The 18382-nt window shown below is 43.6% G+C and overlaps 1 protein-coding gene across 6 annotated transcripts in view; it reads right to left on the bottom strand.

Moving 5' to 3' along the window:
• Positions 1-13362, bottom strand: part of HIPK3 (homeodomain interacting protein kinase 3) — a 64054-nt gene extending 50692 nt beyond the window's left edge. The window contains exon 1 of one of the 6 annotated variants that reach the window (XM_028730435.2): positions 12799-13362. The gene's annotated coding sequence lies outside the window, so the exon portion shown is untranslated. The other 5 variants (XM_077930122.1, XM_028730463.2, XM_028730445.2 and 2 more) reach the window with 5 other exon arrangements.
• Between the last annotated feature and the right edge of the window lie 5020 nt (positions 13363-18382).

The following is an 18382-nucleotide window of genomic DNA, read 5'->3' as shown; positions in this document are numbered from 1 at the left end:
AAGCTTTTTAACACCTGTGTGAAACTGCTGGGTAAAAACATCCAAAGGTTTGGGCTAAAATGCCAGATGCAGATGGTAAGCAGCTTTGAACTTGTTTTCGTCTTCTAATCCCAAGGACGTTGTGGAAATCCTAAGCAGGTGTTTGGGAGCAATTTGTGGGTGAAAGCAAACAAGCTGAAGCTTAGCCCAGAGAACATGGAAGTGTTATGAGTGGGGAGATCTGCTTATTCTGGATGGGGCTAAACTCCCCCCAAAGAGCCAGGTGTGCTGTTCAGCTCTGCTCAGTGGTGGTTACCATGGAGATGCAAGTGGTGTTGGCACCCAGGAGTGTTTTTTATTAGCTTGTGCTGATTCGCCAGCTGCAAAATCTGGCCTTGCCTCAGCAGCACATGCTCCAGTTACATCCAAGCTTACTCACTGCAATGCACTTTACATGGGGTTGCCCGGGAAGATGGTACGGAAATTACAATTGGAGCAGAAGACAGCAGCTAGAACTCCTGAGCCATGTGACACTTATTCTGTGTCAGTTATGCTGGCTGCTTATTTGTTTCCAGGACCAATTTAAGCTGCTGGTATTAGCCTTTAAAGCCCTAAGTGGCTTGGGACTGGGTTATGTGAAAGACCACCTGCACCTGTAATAGTCTGATGCTCAAGTTCAGCATCTGAAGCCCTGTTCTCTGAGAGCACCATAATTAGTAAATACTTGTGACCATTTTAAGGTACACCCTCTCCTGGTAAGTGCCTATGGTCTCCTTTTTGCTGACTTCCAGGAGTATGTTAAATACTTGTTTATTCCAGTCTGCCTATGGTTAATTTTAAATTAGTTTTGCTTTTAACTGAGGTTTTATCTGCTGCTGCTTTGTTATCTTAATTATTCGTGCACTGAATATTTTTATTTATTTTAAAGTACCTTGTAATTGGCTTCCAAGGATTTACACCCTGACAAGTGGGCCAAAAATCTAGCAAACAACTGAATATATACTACCACAAGTGTCAGCGGAGCTCTTCCCAGCAGCTGGCGGCCACCATTTTGAACCAGTTTCCAAGTCATGGCATAATTCCACAGCATTTTGAGTAAAACAGATGGTGGCAGCCACATGCAAAGAAAACAACAACCAAAAGTGAGTACATGTGGCAGCAACATATTACAAGTTCTGTTTGAAGACACACAACTGTTGCCACTTTCTTCTCATGGTAAGCACCCCGCCTCCATAAATCTTTCAAAGATTTCCACTCCCCACAGTTTTGGGGGAGGAATTCCTACCTATTCTCATTCTAAGCCAAATATTTCCCCTTGAGAATTGCAGGTACAGTACATGTAAATCACTATGGCACCAAGTAGCATGCAGACTACAGTGGTACCTCGGGTAAAGAACTTAATTCGTTCTGGAGGTCTGTTCTTAACCTGAAACTGTTCTTAACCTGAAGCACCACTTTAGCTAATGGGGCCTCCTGCTGCTGCTGCACCACCAGAGCACAATTTCTGTTCTCATACTGAAGCAAAGTTCTTAACCCGAGGTACTATTTCTGGGTTAGCGGAGTCTGTAACCTGAAGCGTATGTAACCTAAAGCATATGTAACCCGAGGTACCACTCTACTTCAGCACAGTTCAATTTTGCCTTTACTATGTGCCTGGTTCCGAGCCAAAGAAGCAGGATGTAATCCCACGCACACATCAACAGATGAGCAGTGGTTAAATCCTGCTCAGTCTGGCTCCTCTAGCTTGTTCCCTGCTATGCAACCAGAGCAAGCAGCATGCATTTTTGAAAACTGCCCAGTTTTTGTAAGCACCTTTGAATTTGGTAATGTTTTGTGATTCCCACTGTCAAGGGTTTCGGAAAAGGATTCAGACAGATGGTGCTGCTAGTCTGCTAAGCTCAGTTGTGATTAAGGACACTTACATTTAAAACACTTCTGGGTTCTTTGTTAATTGTAGCTGCTGTAACCTGAGCTCAGCTAACAGCAGCAGCCCAGTTGTAATTTTGATGCCGATTTCTCTCTTCTCTAACCTGAGCTCACATGTAAATGCAGCATATTAGAAGGGAAGGGTAGGAATTAGGTTAGCTATGATACATGCTTCCTGATTGTAACTTTACTTGTTTGAATTTTGCGCCTTTTCCACCCTCCTCTCTAACTCCAGAGGGATTCTGTGAGCCAGTTTGCTAGTGTTTCCTAGCAACCAGCTTGCATCTGGGAGGGAGGCTGCTCTCAATTACCAGCTTCTTGTGGGTGCTGAGGATCACAAGATCAGCAAGTGAGCTGTGGTGGAGGCAGGCATGATCATCTCATAGACAGGCTTTCAGTGACAACAGCAGGGGGTAAGGTGAAAGGCTCAACAGACTCATTTTATTTTGCGGGAGGGCACTGCTTTCCTTTAGTGTTTCATTTTTATTAATCCAACTGGAGGGAATTGGGTTTCTTTCATTGCTTTATCTTTTAGCACACCCACTTTTCCCAGCCACACCCACCACTGGAATGTGCCTTTCTGAAGACTGGCCACACTTTAATTCAGCCCTTGGAGCAAAAAGTGATCATGTGATCAGACCCAGAATTAACTGCCTTTCTTCCCGTCCCACACACCTCTACCATAACCACCTAACCAACTGCTGAATGCTTTCAAGTTGCAGCTGCATTGTAATAACGCTGAGCAGATCAGTTGTGAGATATAACATATGGGGGGTTCTTTTTTCTTTCATGGAAACAGATCCGTTTTTCTGCTTCAGCAACCTGAGTGGGACAGGTTATTGCAAAATGAAGTACAACAGGTTAAGAAGAATTTTCTTTGCTCTGTAACTGAAAAGGGGGAGGTCTACAGCAATGAGCAAGTATACAGGAAGGTCCCCATCTTCCTTTGTGCTATGCTAAAGGATATGTATTTTGCATGATAGAATAACTACATTGCTAATATCATTGATATAGACCAGGGGTAGGCAACCTAAGGCCTGTGGGCCAGATGCAGCCCAATTGCCTTCTAAATCCAGCCCATGGACGGTTCGGGAATCAGCGTGTTTTTACATGAGTAGAATGTGCGCTTTTTTTCTGAGGGACGATGGCCCGGCCCACAGCTGAAAAAGGTTGTTGACCCCTGATATAGACATACAATTCAGTCATTCATTTTGACTAATACAAAAATTAATGAAATGCAACAACATAACATCATGGCAGCTCATATTATTCAAGCAGGAATTCTGTATAATCCAAAATTCCTGCTTGTTTGAGGAATGACAAGCCAGACTCTGGTTTGTTTCGTCTGTGGCACAGCAGGCGTGGAGAAAGTGCACTGTGGAAACTTTTGAGCAGCATGCGCTAACTAGCATACTGCTCATTCACATTAAACCATAGCTTATCAATAAGGCCTTTGTCAACAATTCAAAACTATTGCAGAGCACAATTACAGTGTTTTAAAGCACTTTGGGCATTTCTAAATAGCAACTACAGATTGGGGGTGGGAAGGGCAGTGATGGGGAAAGCAGCAGAAACAGAAAAATAGAGAACTACAGCCAGGGCCATAATATGGCTATGGGTCATGCTTGGCAGTGGAAATGTAGTCATGGCAACTTTCAGCAAAAATCCTACCTAGATTGGCAGAGCTACAAAGGGGGTGCTACACTTAAATTTTTAGGCACTTATTTCTCCCCTGCTTCCTGTCAAGGACAAACCAGATGGTGTGTCTGTGCCCCCACAGGGCTCTTACAAAACGAAAAGCAGCCACAGGAGGCTTTGATGAGAAGCAGGGGAATAGTAGAGATGCTGCATAACCCTTTCCACATCAGATGTTTTTTTCAGCTCAATGTTTTCTGATTCTACTTGTCACTCCCCAGCTCCCAGCTCCCATGGGTAGGCAAACTAAGGCCTGGCTAAATCGCCTTCTAAATCCAGCCCATGGACGGTCCAGGAATCAGTGTGTTTTTACATGAGTAGAATGTGTCCTTCTATTTAAAATGCATCTCTGGGTTATTTGTGGGGCATAGGAATTCGTTTTGTTTGTTTTTTCAAAATATAGTCTGCCCCCCACAAGGTCTGAGGGACAGTGGACCGGCCCCCCTGCTGAAAAAGTTTGCTGATCCCTGTCCCAGACTCTGAAAACCTCTAAGGGAGACGCTGTTACACATGCCTCTTGTGTGAATTTTACTCTGGCTCTTAAACACCCCGGCCCCTTAAGAGGGCAACTTTGAGAAAGGCAGCAGGCAAAACACACACTAAGATAGTACTCAGTGGTAGATATAAAGGTAGCTAAAACTTCACACTTCATCTTCATTCCTAACACAAGCTTTGTTAGCTGGTTAAGGATGGCAGCTGGTATTTTAACCTTGTAAGTTGCCAATCACTAATTTTCCAGAGTATTTACAGTGGTACCTCGGGTTAAGAACTTAATTCATTCTGGAGGTCTGTTCTTAACCTGAAGCACCACTTTAGCTAATGGGGCCTTCTGCTGCCGCTGCGCCGCCACTACACGATTTCTTTTCTCATCCTGAAGCAAAGTTCTTAACCTGAGGTAATATTTCTGGGTTAGCGGAGTCTGTAACCTGAAGCGTATGTAACCTGAAGTGTATGTAACCCGAGGTACCACTGTACTGGGAAAAGGCTTTCTCCCATTACTACTTAAACAGTCTTGGTAACTGATTTGTTTAAAACATAGGAGAATCCTTTTAGAGTTTTTAAAATAAGTTCAGAAAAGCAAACTAACTTGTCCATCTAATCTTTATTTTTGTAGATATACTGTGAACAGAAGAAAAGAAGAGACATGCCTGTTAACAAAATTAATTTTCTACAGTTGAGCAAGAAAAAACAACAACAGGATTCTTCAGAGACCTGCTCCAGTCTAGGCCTGTTATACCTGCCTTCACTTTTGCTGCAGGGAATGAAATTCAAGGCATGCTAAAGCAGATAAATTCCAAGCAACACATGTTGAATTGCATGTCATTAAACACATAATACACACAAACATTTCTACTCCATTGTGCAAGTCAACAAGCAGGAAGTATTTCTTCATGCAAATAACTGTGCTTGTAGTACATCTATGAAAATTCAAGAACTTGTTTTGCCAATAAAGTCAAAATAAAATGGAGTATCTCAACAGTGCATCCTTTCAAAATACAACATAATGCCAACCCTGTATATTAAAATATTAATGCACACGTTAAGGACAGTGTCCAAAACTCTCATTGTTCTAGGTGCATTTTGCAACAGGGAATTTTGTTAGTGTGAGTACTTTCTGAGCTCTGGACGCAGTACCGTGCCTAAGATTTCAGATTAAAACTGCAGAGTGGAAGGAAAGGAGGGCTTTTTTTCTGCCTCCCCACTTCCAGCTACTCTCTGAAGACTGGAGAAAAAACTGTCTTAAGAATATTAAGGAGGTGAGCAGGGGAAGGACTAGAACATGTGAAAAATGAACATAATATTTTAGCTGCAGTTCATTCATTTTCAGCTTTGTATTCTTGTTATAAAAAAGTGCACCTAGACATTCCGTTGTTGTGCCCATAACCTAAGTTTAAGGTGCCATTTAGCTCCCAGCTTTCGTATCTCAGTTTCTAACATTGGTTAAGGATCATCAAGTCAATGCAGACATTAATAATAATAATAATAATAATAATTTATTATTTATACCCCGCCCATCTGGCTGGGCCTCCCCAGCCACTCTGGGCGGCTTCCATAAAAACCAAAAATACAATAAAATATCACATGTTAAAAACTTCCCTGAACAGGGCTGCCTTAAGATGTCTCTTGAATGTCAGGTAGTTATTTATCACTTTGACATCTGCTGGAAGGGCGTTCCACAGGGTGGGCGCCACTACCGAGAAGGCCCTCTGCCTGGTTCCCTGTAGCTTTGCTTCTCGCAATGAGGGAACCGCCAGAAGGCCCTCGGCGCTGGACCTCAGCGTCCGGGCAGAATGATGGGGGTGGAGACGCTCCTTCAGGTATACTGGACCGAGGCCATTTAATCTTTCCTCTAGAGCAGGGCGGTCCAACACATGTCCCAGGGGCCACATATGGCCCTTGACAACTTTTTATGCCTCTCCCCTCCCCGTAGCCCTTGCACTGCCTTCCCAAAGCCAGGTTAGCGAAGTGCTGGGCTTCGGGAAGGAGGCATGAGGGCTCTGACAGTGTTCATGAGTCCTCCAGCTTCCTTCCCAAAGTCTAGTTAATGCTTTCCCAACTTTGGGAAGGAAAAAAGGAGTACTCTAGGACCCTGCCGGAGCCTTGTACCTCCTTCCCAAAGCCCAGCTTACTCAGCTTTGGGAAGGCAGCATGAGGGCTGGGGCGAACATGTCAAATTTGGCCTCCTGTTCCCCTTCCCATGCAACAAGGCACTATGCAGCCCGTGGCTTCCATGTCAAAGTACTCTTGCGGCCCACTTGGTATGAAAAGTTGTGCCACCCTGCTCTAGAACCACCCCAAGCTTTATTTACTAAAAACATTTTTTACAACACCTTTCTTATAGAAACCCACTTTATTTGAAAGATTTCACAACTTTTCTGACACACCCTAATGTTTTAGCAACTGAGAGCATATTTCCCTAATTTTTCCAAGTCTGTCTTGCCCAAAGGCACACATTAAGTAGATTGAATAATCAGAACCAACGGTTACTAGCTGGAAGGCATTTTGAACTGCTCCAGAAGATGGAGGGACTCATCAAGAGGATCAGTTAAGGTTGCACCACAGAGCCAAGCTATAATCCCACATTAATGGAAGCTTGATGTAAAACACTACATAATTACACACAGTACTCACAGGTGATAGTGTCACATGTTATGCCTCTGTTAAGACCTCTGCCTGATTTTTATAGCAACTCACTACAATGTCATAATGCTGCAATGAATATAGAGGCAAGCCTAGCAGCTGCTTCTAGACCAAGTGACGAGAGGAGAGTGACATGAAGGATACTTCCCCCCCTCCAACCCCCCAAAAAGACAATCTTTTCTATTCCAAAATCATTTCCATGTAACAATTGTAGAGTACGCCAACTAAACAGAACTGCAAGTATTCAGGGAACTACTTTTTACTAACAGGGGTTTGTGCCAAAACAAAAACTTATCTGGTAAATTTCGGAAAGATCTTTCAGTTTGGTAAAAAGTGACAGCAAAAGCACCATCCAACTTTATACTTTTAAAATAGCTGAAGACTTAAAATAAAAGTAGAATGCTTGTACAGCTGGTGCTTGCACTGATCAACTTTAGGATTCTCATAGCTCAATCTTGTATTTCAGGAGCATTCCAGTAACAGGTTCCCTTATCAAAATAGATTAAATGCAACAGCGATTGAGAAGCAAAGTTACAAAGTGCAAGCAATTGCCAACATATGGCTCATACTCAGACTGCCGCCACCCCCCCCCCCCGCCCAAAGCATCTGTGCAGCTATACTTTTGGTGGGGTTTTTTTAATCTTTACAGATTTATTCTAACACACATTACAACTTCCTGGTAAACGGAGGGTCAAAACCCAACAAATTATTCAAAATCATACCCGAACTGAAACTGTTATGAAAACTGAAGACATCAAGGGCATGATGCCAGGCACAACTAGTCAGTGCTATTTTAAGTACCATTAACCAGAAACATTGCACTGAACTGTAACGTGGAAAACAACAGCACTTCTCGACTTGACGGTGAGAAGGTAATTAGGGAGTGACATAATCGTGTCTTAATTTATACGGGAGGAAAATACTGGAGACAAAACAAGTAGCAGTACCTGATATTATGAGACAAGGGACAGAAAGAAAGCATAACAGGCTTCTAAAAAGCCGCCACTGGTAAATAAGATCTGCTTCCAGGCAACTGGCAAAGGAACTTGTGTAAACAATAACATTTATATATTTATTTCCTTTCCAGGCTCTCATGGAACGAACCTTCACGTGCAGGAGGAAAGGCTGGCAGGCTAAGAACTTCTGCAATACAAATAGTAGTTCAAAAAGTTATAATAGGCAAAAGGGCTTAAGCAGCCTTTCCTATCTATTCTTCCTCCCCAAGCAGCCTGCACCAGCCTGCTCTGACGTTAAAGAAAACACAAAGAAATATTTGAAATCTTTCAAAGATATTTTTACGTGGTGCTAGCCTGCTTGTTTCAAGTCTGCATTTAGTTGTAATCTGTCCTGGGATCAATGTGGTGGACAGGTTTATAAATAAAATAAAATAAATAAGAAAAGTTCTGGGCACTTAGCATTCAAGTATAGGAACTTGCTTAGTGTTCTTACATGTGCAAAAAAAAAAAAGGGCCAAAAAGACACCCTTAAATCACAACAAACCCCTCTCCCCCCCCCCCCCGGTCTAAGCAAACAGATCCTGTAGCACAAAAATGGATGTGGACTTCATGGTCAGAGTTTTGGATTAGTCTTCAAAGTAAGTTTAAGGGAGCTATTTACCGTAGTTACAATTTATTGGTTGCTATACTACTATATGTAGGCTTGTTCAGGAAATACAAATTAAAATACTGAACACTTGTTTTACATCAGTTATTTAAACCAACCTTTTTTTTCTTGGGAATTTAAATCACCTTGATCTCTTTACACATCGTTGCCTCTGGGTTGACAACTAGGATGCCACTCAACATATTAGTTTAGTCCAGGGGTGTTTTTGTGGCCCCTACTTAAAGTATTTGACATATGGTTTGTGGGAGGGGGAGGAGAGTAAATGAATGATTGTCACGGAATTACGAAAAGTTATAGAGCATTAAAGGTAAAGGGGACCCCTGACCATTAGGTCCAGTCATGGCTGACTCTGGGGTTGCGGCGCTCATCTCGCTCTATAGCCCAAGGGAGCTGGCGTACAGCTTCTGGGTCATGTGGCCAGCATAACTAAGCCGCTTCTGGTGAAGCAGAGCAGCGCACGGAAACGCCGTTTACCTTCCGCCGGAGCGGTACCTATTTATCTACTTGCATTTTGACGTGCTTTCAAACTGCTAGGTTGGCAGGAGCAGGGACCGAGCAATGGGAGCTCACCCCGTCACGGGGATTCGAACCGCCGACCTTCTGATCGACAAGTCCTAGGCTCTGTGATTTAACCCACAGTGCCACCCACGTCTTAAATGACAAGGACAAGTAACTGAAATAGTTTTTTTCTCAGCCTTCCTCAAATCCAAGCAAATGCCTATGTATGACTTTCACTTCATCAAATTCAGCCAAGTTAAATGTAAAATTTGTTTCAGAATTTCCTATCTACTAAGCATTCTGGAAAGTAACCACTTAGCAGCCCAACTTCAACTATGTTTGCTCAGAAGTCAGTCTTATTGAAAGGGGGTTGGTCAGCAGTGGGGAACCTTTTTCAGTCTCTGGGGGAAGCATATCAGTAATGGGGAAGCCCAGAGGCAAAAATATGCAAAGCAGCAGGTACAACTCTTCCTTTTGTACATTGGGCTACACATTCTAGCTACACAAAATAAGAGATTTCTATATGTGCACCCTCACCTTCCCATTTACACAAGCAAGAGGCATTATCACATTTCAGACAGGCAGGCAAAAGCACTTGAGGATGGCAAGAAGCAGGGCCAATGGGGGGTGTGGCCCAACAAAAGAACATAGCCTAGGGATGCCTGCAAGGGCTGGAGGACAGCATACAGTTCCCAGGCCAGAGGCTCCCCACCCCAGACAACATCATACTTAAGTCTACGCATTTCAATGTGCCCACTCTGAAGTACAACTTAATCAGATACCACCCTCTGACCTCTCAACCACTTACTGTTGTAAACCGCCCAGAGTGGCTGGGGAAACCCAGCCAGATGGGCGGGGTATAAATAATAAAATTATTGTTATTATTATTACCGTCCTTATGTATGTCATTAGTTCGCATACAAAAACTTTTTGAACTATGAAAAGATAAGATTGTCCACTAATACTTACATCAACAAAAATATTATTAGAGTTTGAGAAGCTTCCAAACATTACAAATAATTATTAGGTTGCAAGCCTATACCCACTTATGTGGGAGTAAGCCTCACTGAACTGATTTCTGAGTAGACAGGTACAGGGTTGTACTGTTTTTCTAAGTCAAACAATATAGGCTAGAGTTCTTATTTATAGGCTATATAGTTCATGTATAGTTACCCATAATAATAATAAGCTCGAGTAGGTCAGCTATGTGTGACCAATGTAATATTTTTTCCATGGAATCATTACCTTTTAAGAGAGCTTGGCTCATTAACAAACTCTATACTAGAGCCATGACCTAGTTACGTGCTTCTTAATCTGTGTGCGCAATGACACGCTTATTAATATTAGGCACTTTAGCACTACAGAAGAAATAGCCTGATGTTAACACTGCATTTACAAAAGGTCTCCAACAAGCCAAACTTCTAAAAGCTGTCAGAACATCTTTACTCCTTGCCACGCGTATGAAACTAAAATTCAAACAAACAATGAGCCTTATTATAGCTTGAGTAGTTTCAGTTAATACAGTACTATACTCAGCATCATAACTGCCCTACTATGAGGAAGAAAAGAGCATCGTGACTTTTTAATTAGTTTTCTAAGAAGGGCTATACACAGATGTCAAGTTTTTATTTCCACAAAAATAAGATTCCAATAGCCTATTTAGTGTCATACAAGAATCCAACAACTATCAAGTAAAGTACACAGGGAATGCCAAAAATCATTGTTCTTGATTTGTTAATTTAGAAAAGGAATAGATGTGAACACCACAAAACAAAGAGCCAATGATTAACAGTACACTTTATATAGCACTTAGTGCATAGTCATGGCTTAAAATAAGTGCATTTACAAAATTAGCTACATGCATATCCAAGTATCTGGTTTCACAAGGCACACGAGAATAAGACACCAATATCTCTGGCCAAGAGAACTCAACATTTTAAGCCTACAAAACATGCACAAAATCTCTATTCAAAGATAAATTTAGATGAATATGTTTATAGAATGAGAAAAATAATGTAAATGTCATAGTACATTGGAGTGAAATCCTAGCCCCACTTACTTGGGAGTAAGTCCCACTGAATTCAACAGGACTTACTTCTGAGTAGACATGATTAGGATTGCCCCCTAAATCTTGTTGAAAATGTGACAAGTTGTTAGTTATCCAAACAAGTGTTTGGGTATAAAGCTGCTGTACTAAAAGCACTGGAATCCTGTAACAGATATCAAAGTTTAATGTTTATTTAATCAAGTTATTTAAAATCTAAAAATCAATAAACCTTGACTACACACGGTTCTTGTTCAAATCAGTATCTAAGCTTGTCACCAAGCAACAAAAAACGACAAACTAAAATGCTAGATAAAGTAAACAGTATCATTTCACAGTACTTCGTTTTACAGTGAATAAACTATATCAGAATATGAAGGGGGAAAACAAAATACAAAAACCAGCATTTCACTTAAAAGAAATCAAAGACTAAGTGATTATTAGTTTTAAATTCTACATCAACTTTAAGCCCCTGTAGCTCTGAATTACTGCCAGTATCAAATGTTCACTTCACGTACCATTTTAAGTTGGCGTTTCCCCTCTCTGACATGGAAATAGACATTACTTTCCCAAAACTACAGTTGCAAATTACCCCTGAGTCCCAAAGGAAAGCAATAATCCCTTGTAACTAGAGTAGCTTGCGACCACGCCTTCCTGCTGCCCTAGCAAGTTGCAAGCGGAGCAGTCGTGTCACATTTCTTCTTTCATATCCAGAGATCCTAAAGGTTAGTTTTACAGAGGCCCGAACAGGCTTATCTAGCAAAAGTGCAAACGGGTGGGAGACACACAAAAGAGAAAATTCTGGTTGCCAAAGGAAAAGACCGCCACAGAAAGCAAGAATGGGAGCGATACTACGAAATGGAGCTGAACTATTTATATACAGTACAGTACTAATCTGTTGGCTCTCAGAGCTGTTAGTGGCAGCAAGCCTCACTATCTTCTTAATTCGACTTCGTCAATTTATACTGGAAAAAAGGCAACAGAGGAAATGTGGGTTTTGTTTTTGTTTTAGAAAATGTGGCTCCGTCTTCAGCATTTAAAAGCCTTTTTTTTTTTTACTGAGTCACCAGCTTCATCCGATGGAGCAAGAAGATGTGCGACGGTTAAGCCCCTATGTCAGGCAGCAGTTGACTTGTAAAAAGAAGTGCGCCAGGACTCAGCCCTGTTTTGGAAATCATGCCCTTACCTTGCAACCAGTCCTCTTAGTCCCAGAATCACGGGGACCGGGTGCGGGTGTACAATATAAACAGAACTCTGCACATGCTCGCGGGTATTCTCGTACCATTTCTTCTATCCCAGCTCTCAGATCCGGTAGGGAACTAGAGAGGCTCCTAGATAGCCCTAACTCAACGTCTAGCTTTAAATAAAACTCGGGATGTACAGCCAGTCCCCTTGGCACTTGCAATCCACGCACAATTCTTCGGAAGTCCCAAAAGGGATCTACTTCCGAGAAAACCTGCCTTCCTTTCCCCCTTTTTGGAGGGGAGGAGGGTGGTAAAGCCTCCCAAACAAATCCTGGTTCCGGAAAAGGGGCAACTGACGGCGAGAAAACCTGACCTGCCTCACTTTCCCGGACCGATCCTACAGGATTCGCCCTACAGCCCAAGATCGGGGCGCCCCCAGCTCCTTAGGTCGAAGCCAGGGGTGTGTAGGGGGACGGGGATCCACTGCCAGTTCGGAGGTGGAGAGATCTTTTTACCCAAAAGGGGGGGATTGAAATTTTTTTTTATTTGGTTACCTTGTTCAGCCCCCTCGGTTTTTGTTCACAACAACTCCCAAAACATAGTGGCGGGCAGGGGAGGGGACGGGGGGGGCGTTTCAGCTTGGCTCTGCCCGCTCAGCGGGGAAGAAGGGTCGCTCGGTCACTCGCTCGCCTCCTCCCAGCCTCTCACCTTCACAGATCCGGCAGCGCTACAGTCCCCGCCGCCGCCGCCGCCGCCACCGCAGCAGCCCTCGGCATGACCAGAGCGCTACTACCAGGAGGCGCCTCCCAGGCCGGGCTCAGCCTCTGGCTGCGGCTGCTGCTGCTGCTGTTGCCGCCGCCTCCTCGGCCGCTGCCATCTTGTCCTGGCGGCTGAGAGGAACGCGCCCCAGCTCAGCCCGCTCAGCTCCCCGGGCCTCCGCCTCATCTTCCCGGGGAGGGATCCAGCCTGCTGCCTCCGCCGCCGCCGCCACTCCTGCACCCGCCGCTTCCTCCGCCGCCGCCCACTTCGGCGGCTCTCCCCGCTGCTGCTCCGGTTGCGGGGCCTAGGGGCAGCGGGCGCAGCTGCCTCCGTCGTTGTCCCGCCGCCGCCGCTGCTGCTGCCGCCCCCTTTGCTCCTGAGGCTGTGAGGAAGCCTCAGCCCCGCTCCGACATGTCTCTGTTCCGTTTCCAGCCTGCGGGGCCCTCCTGACGAGAATAGGCGGGCCGCCCTCTTCCGCAGCTGCAGCGCCACCGGCTGGTTTCTGCCGGCCTCCTGGCTGGAAATCAGACCTCTAAACCCGCCTCTTTCTCTGGGAAAGGAGCGCGCGTCCTTCGCCTTGCGTTGGCAGAGGCCCTGCTGCTCGGCGGCCTCTCGCAGAGCAGCACCTCTGTAGGCGAGCGACAGCGCCGAGGAGCAGGGCAACGAAATAAAAATGGGGAGGAAGCGCCGTTACATGCAGATCACCGGGCGTCGTCTTCTGGCCAGACACCTGTAGCCTGACTAACTCGCTGGGCGCCTTTAGGTAGAAGAAAGAAAAACCCCACTAACCTCAGTAGGGCTTACTTCCATCTAAGGCAGTGGTTCCCAACCTTTTTTTGACCATGCCCCACCTAAGCATTTCTAAAATCCTGGTGCCCCCCACCTATTCACGTGGAGGAAGCCATTAACTCTTAATAACTCAGTTGCCCCCCTTCAAAATCAAATTGCCCCTCTGTTGGGAACCACGGATGTAAGGGTATCTAGAATTGCACCACAAAGCCTGAAAAGCACACTCTGGCCAAGCGCCATGCACATTTGTGCATTCCCAAGTGTGCAGTAAACTTGAATCTTACACTGTCCCCACTTTGCATTTGCAAATGGTTCTTGTGGGCCATATACATGGGCGTAGCCAGGATTTTGTTGGGGGTACAGGACTTGGTTAAGGGGGGCCAGGACTTTTGTTAGGGGAGGCAGAACCAACCTGATTGGTTAATTAGAAAAGTACTTATATTGTTTTACTTGATTGGGGGGGCAGGTGATTCCCCCCCCCTTGGCTACGCCCATTTTCATTTACTTTGGCTCCAGTGTATTCCCACCGCTGGTGTTTGAAGCTGAGTACACTTGACTTGAGCAGCAATCCATATTTATCCTGTAGTTTCTTGAGAAACTGCTGCTGATTGATGCACTACCCCTCAAACCAACTTCCAACTTGTTCAAAAAGGTAAGCTAAGGTGGGTACATTTAAGACAGCGGACGACACATGGGCAGATAGCAGCTTCAGCAAACAGGAGATCAGCAAGGAAACAAATCAGGTGAAGACATCCCCACTCCCTCTCAACTGTGTGCAGCAATGTAAGAATATGAACTGAAACACAGAAAAATCAACCTCACTGCATCCTAAGCCACTGATGTGTGCATAGCCCCAATGTTACACTAGTTCTATACCCTGTGGGCTGAAAGTTGTTCAAGCTTCCATTTGCACTGGAAATATTTATTCAAGTTCTATTAAGTTCACTAGTTCTGCAGCTAGAGAGTATCCTTGTTGACTAGTTTGTAGTCCATGATGAAGTTTAGAAGAAGGAATTGGCCACTCAGTGGTACCAAAAAGAAAGCTAGAAAGTTCGGTTCCCAGTCATGTCAGTGGCACACAGGCTGTGCAGTACATGAGGACCCGCTTACTCTGGGAAGCCCACCAAACTGAGAAATTTAAAATTATCATATATTAATTTTCTTGTAAGCAGCAGTTATACAAAAATGTTGGTTGGTTGTTACTCATTCGCTGATAGAAACATGGCAAGTCTTAAACTTTGAAAATGTTTGAAATTATTGGTGTTTTTAAAAAATCAGGGTGCAGTCCAAACCCATCAGTTGCACTGGTAGTGTGTGTGTGTGTGTGTGTGTGTGTGTGTGTGTGTGTGTGTGTGTGAGAAGGGTCAGAGATCTCCCTCTGCCCAGGTCCCCGGCAGCATGAGCTATAGTGCCAAAGGTGCAGTGGTGGCTACACCACTCCTCCATGCTCAGATAGGATTTGGATTTGTCTACCAATTGTTGTGGGACTTAAATATAACTTGGCCATGTTTATTAATATCCCATATAAACATGCACCTACATTCTGAAGACAGGTATTTGTATTTATATATATTTCTTAATCTCATAATCACGTTTCATCTGCATAACTAGATACTGGTGCATAATCAAACTAGATTGGGGTACATAAATATATCATACAAGGGCCTACAACAAAATATGCCTGGAACTGATAAACAGATACACTAAAACATACAAATTCATCATACCTCTTGTTCCTTTTGGAGCATAAGCAAAGGTAAAACAGTAGGCTGGAATGTGTTCTTTGTTCAGTTTAAATGTATGCGCTGTTCTTATATGGATGAATAAGACAGAAAAGTTAATTACCAGGTATTTACTAGAGCTAGTCTCAGGCACCTGGGTGCTATAAACAAGGGCAGAGTCTTCATTGCTCATAGCCATTGCTACTAATATCTTCCACTCTAGGTTCTGTGCTAAACACCATGTTTCTTTTGGGGCCCATGTTGACCACTTACTCTGTGTTCCCTACTGCAAGCCCAAACAGACATGGTGTTTTTTTCTATATCATCCCAAAGGGCAGTTTACAAGAGGAATAGCACAATTAAAATGTAAATAAAAATAATAGACAAAAAACCACAATGTCATAAAAGTATAAAACAAACTGCAATATTTAAGTTGCATTTATGGCTGTACTGTTTACATATCATACATAGTACATATCAGATGAAGGGCAATAAACAAAATTAATAATAATAATAGATTTATATCTTAGGTTTTCCCCCAAGGATTCTGGGAATTGTAGTTTATCCCTCACTGAATTATAATTTCCAGTGTTCTTAACAAACCACAGTTCCCAGGATTCTTGGGTGGGTGTGCTTTATCTGTATGGTGTGTATGCATCCTACAAAGTTTAACAAAATGAACAAGGTATTTACCAGGCAGTGAATGGACAATGAGGGTGGTGCCTGCTGACAAATCACACTGGGACTGCCTGAAGCAGAGCCCTAACGTCTCCCGCCATCTCCCGGTTTGGATCAAAACTTTAAAAAGCATTGCTGCGCTTTTCAGACACCCATCCCTACCTCCACATAATTAAGCTATAGGAGGCAGTGATGGCCACCAACTTGGACAACTTTTAAAGACAAATTCTTAAGGCTATCAATGGCTGCTAACCATGATGGCTATGTTCTGCCTCCACAGCTGGAGGCAGTAATGCTTTTGAATACCAGTTTCTGGAAACCACAGGAGGGGAGAGAGCTCTTGTGCTGAGGTCCTTCTTACAAGTTTCCCATAGACATCTGGTTGGCCACTGTGAGAACAGGATGCTGAACCAGATGGGCCATTGGCCGGATCCAGCGGGCTCTTCTTGGGCATGGCATGGCACGTCAGCCCTGCCTTCATCAGCTTATTGCCCTGCTAAAACCAGGAGCAGCCTTTCACAAGAAGAGGTTGCAATGATGACAAATTCAGCAGTGATATTAAGAGGCTTACTACGTGGCATGCCTCACTTTGCCCTACCAGGTCTTTCCTCTCAGTCAGCTTTTCACCATCCCAGTTAAATTATCTGACTAAGAGGTAAGATTTTTTTTTCTTTACCCAACAGAGGCTTTTTACACATGAATGCTTTTCAGAGAGGAAGGGCTGAAGGACAGAGAAGCTAAATTACTAACCTATTGCAAACATGCAAAGATAGTGCCAGGAATTAGCTAGCCTGAGACCTTGTTTTCAGCAAAACAAGCTGTCAGAGGTCTCTGATTTTCAGAGAAATCCCTGATTTGGAACCTCTCCACTTTAGCTCATCTCCATGCAAGATCCCTTACTTTTGCAATTTTATCTGACATCCTTACTTCTGAAGCATCGTTCATGTAATGCTTTCTGCTCTGAAGTGAATGACTGTCATTCCTTAAAAAAAAAATAGGCCTTTTGAGAAATTGGCTTTTTCCCCCTCTCACCATAGTATGTTCACAAGCTGCTTCCTTTTGAAGAAGACCAGGGCTCTGATATACACCCATTTCTGAAAACTATCAGCTTTGATCATAATTTAAATAACATTATGCCTGTAGAGCTCAATAGGAATCACAAGTCCAACAAACATCCCAGTCTTCTCTGAGACTTGCGGCAGCAGCAGATCTCTCAAAACACACAAAAAATGGCAGATGGATATTTGGAGATTCCCTTTAAATGGGGATTAGAGAATATGTTTAAAAATGACTTACTTTCAGTGTGGGGGGAGTGTGCTAGCCAAGTTTTTAGCCCCAGGTGAAGCCTCCAGAGGGGATCCCAGACTGTGTGTGTGTGTGTGTGTGTGTGTGTGTGTACGCAAATGTGCATGTGGGGTGCCAGACTGGGTCTTTGACCCAGGTGAAATAAAGCTTAGTTTCACCCCAGCTTTCAGTCATATGAGCACTAAATAAACCAGCACTTATACCAGCATTCCTCTGAATACACAGTGGGGAGGAACCACACTTTTGGAAACTTAGATACTGCACAAGATGAAAGCGATGATCCAACAGACCAGATTTTCTTACATTCCTTTGATGGGACGAAGGGTGAATGTGTGAGTGCTCCAGTACTACACTGAGCTTTCCACAGACACTATTAACCAGGGAGGGCCTCTAATAAGCTAGCTGCTCCAACTGCCAAAACACCCACAACTATAGAGCCATAGAAACCAAAGATTCCAATCTATCTACTTCGAAATGCATAAATCCAGATCACATATTGCACACTGGGTCATAAACATAACAATTCCCTACTATATCTTGTTCTCAGCCAGGGTTTCAAATCTCGAAAACACAACCCATTTCTATGTTGTAATTCCTCTGACTAAAGTGTAATATATGATGATCCTACATGCATATATAAACACAGCAGTTCACATGCATGCAGGACTTGTCTTGTGCCAGAATACTATTAATGTGTGAAGTGGACTTGCAGGTAGTTAACAAGTGATACAGCAGTTGATTCTGCCCCCACACCCAGCCTTTCAATGCGTTGTTATGAGTGCAGAACAGACTCTAATCCACATTTACTTCTAAAAATCTATATGAGAGAAGAGGGATGTGATCTTATATATACAGCAAATAACTCTCAGAAGGTATTCTGGCAGGTCTGGGGACAATTTTCTGGTCATTCTGTTTGGAATGATCTAAATGGCAGTCACAGTGCATTTTTTGGAGAAATATCCTGTCACATCTGACTTGGATCCAGAGAAAAGTGTTTGTGTGTGCATGCATGCATTGTAATACAGTGAGTAAGTTGCATG

This window comes from Podarcis muralis, chromosome 1 (genome assembly GCF_964188315.1).
Source record: "Podarcis muralis chromosome 1, rPodMur119.hap1.1, whole genome shotgun sequence".
NCBI classification, from domain to species: Eukaryota; Metazoa; Chordata; class Lepidosauria; order Squamata; family Lacertidae; genus Podarcis; species Podarcis muralis.
This window is presented reverse-complemented; position numbering and strand designations above follow the sequence as displayed.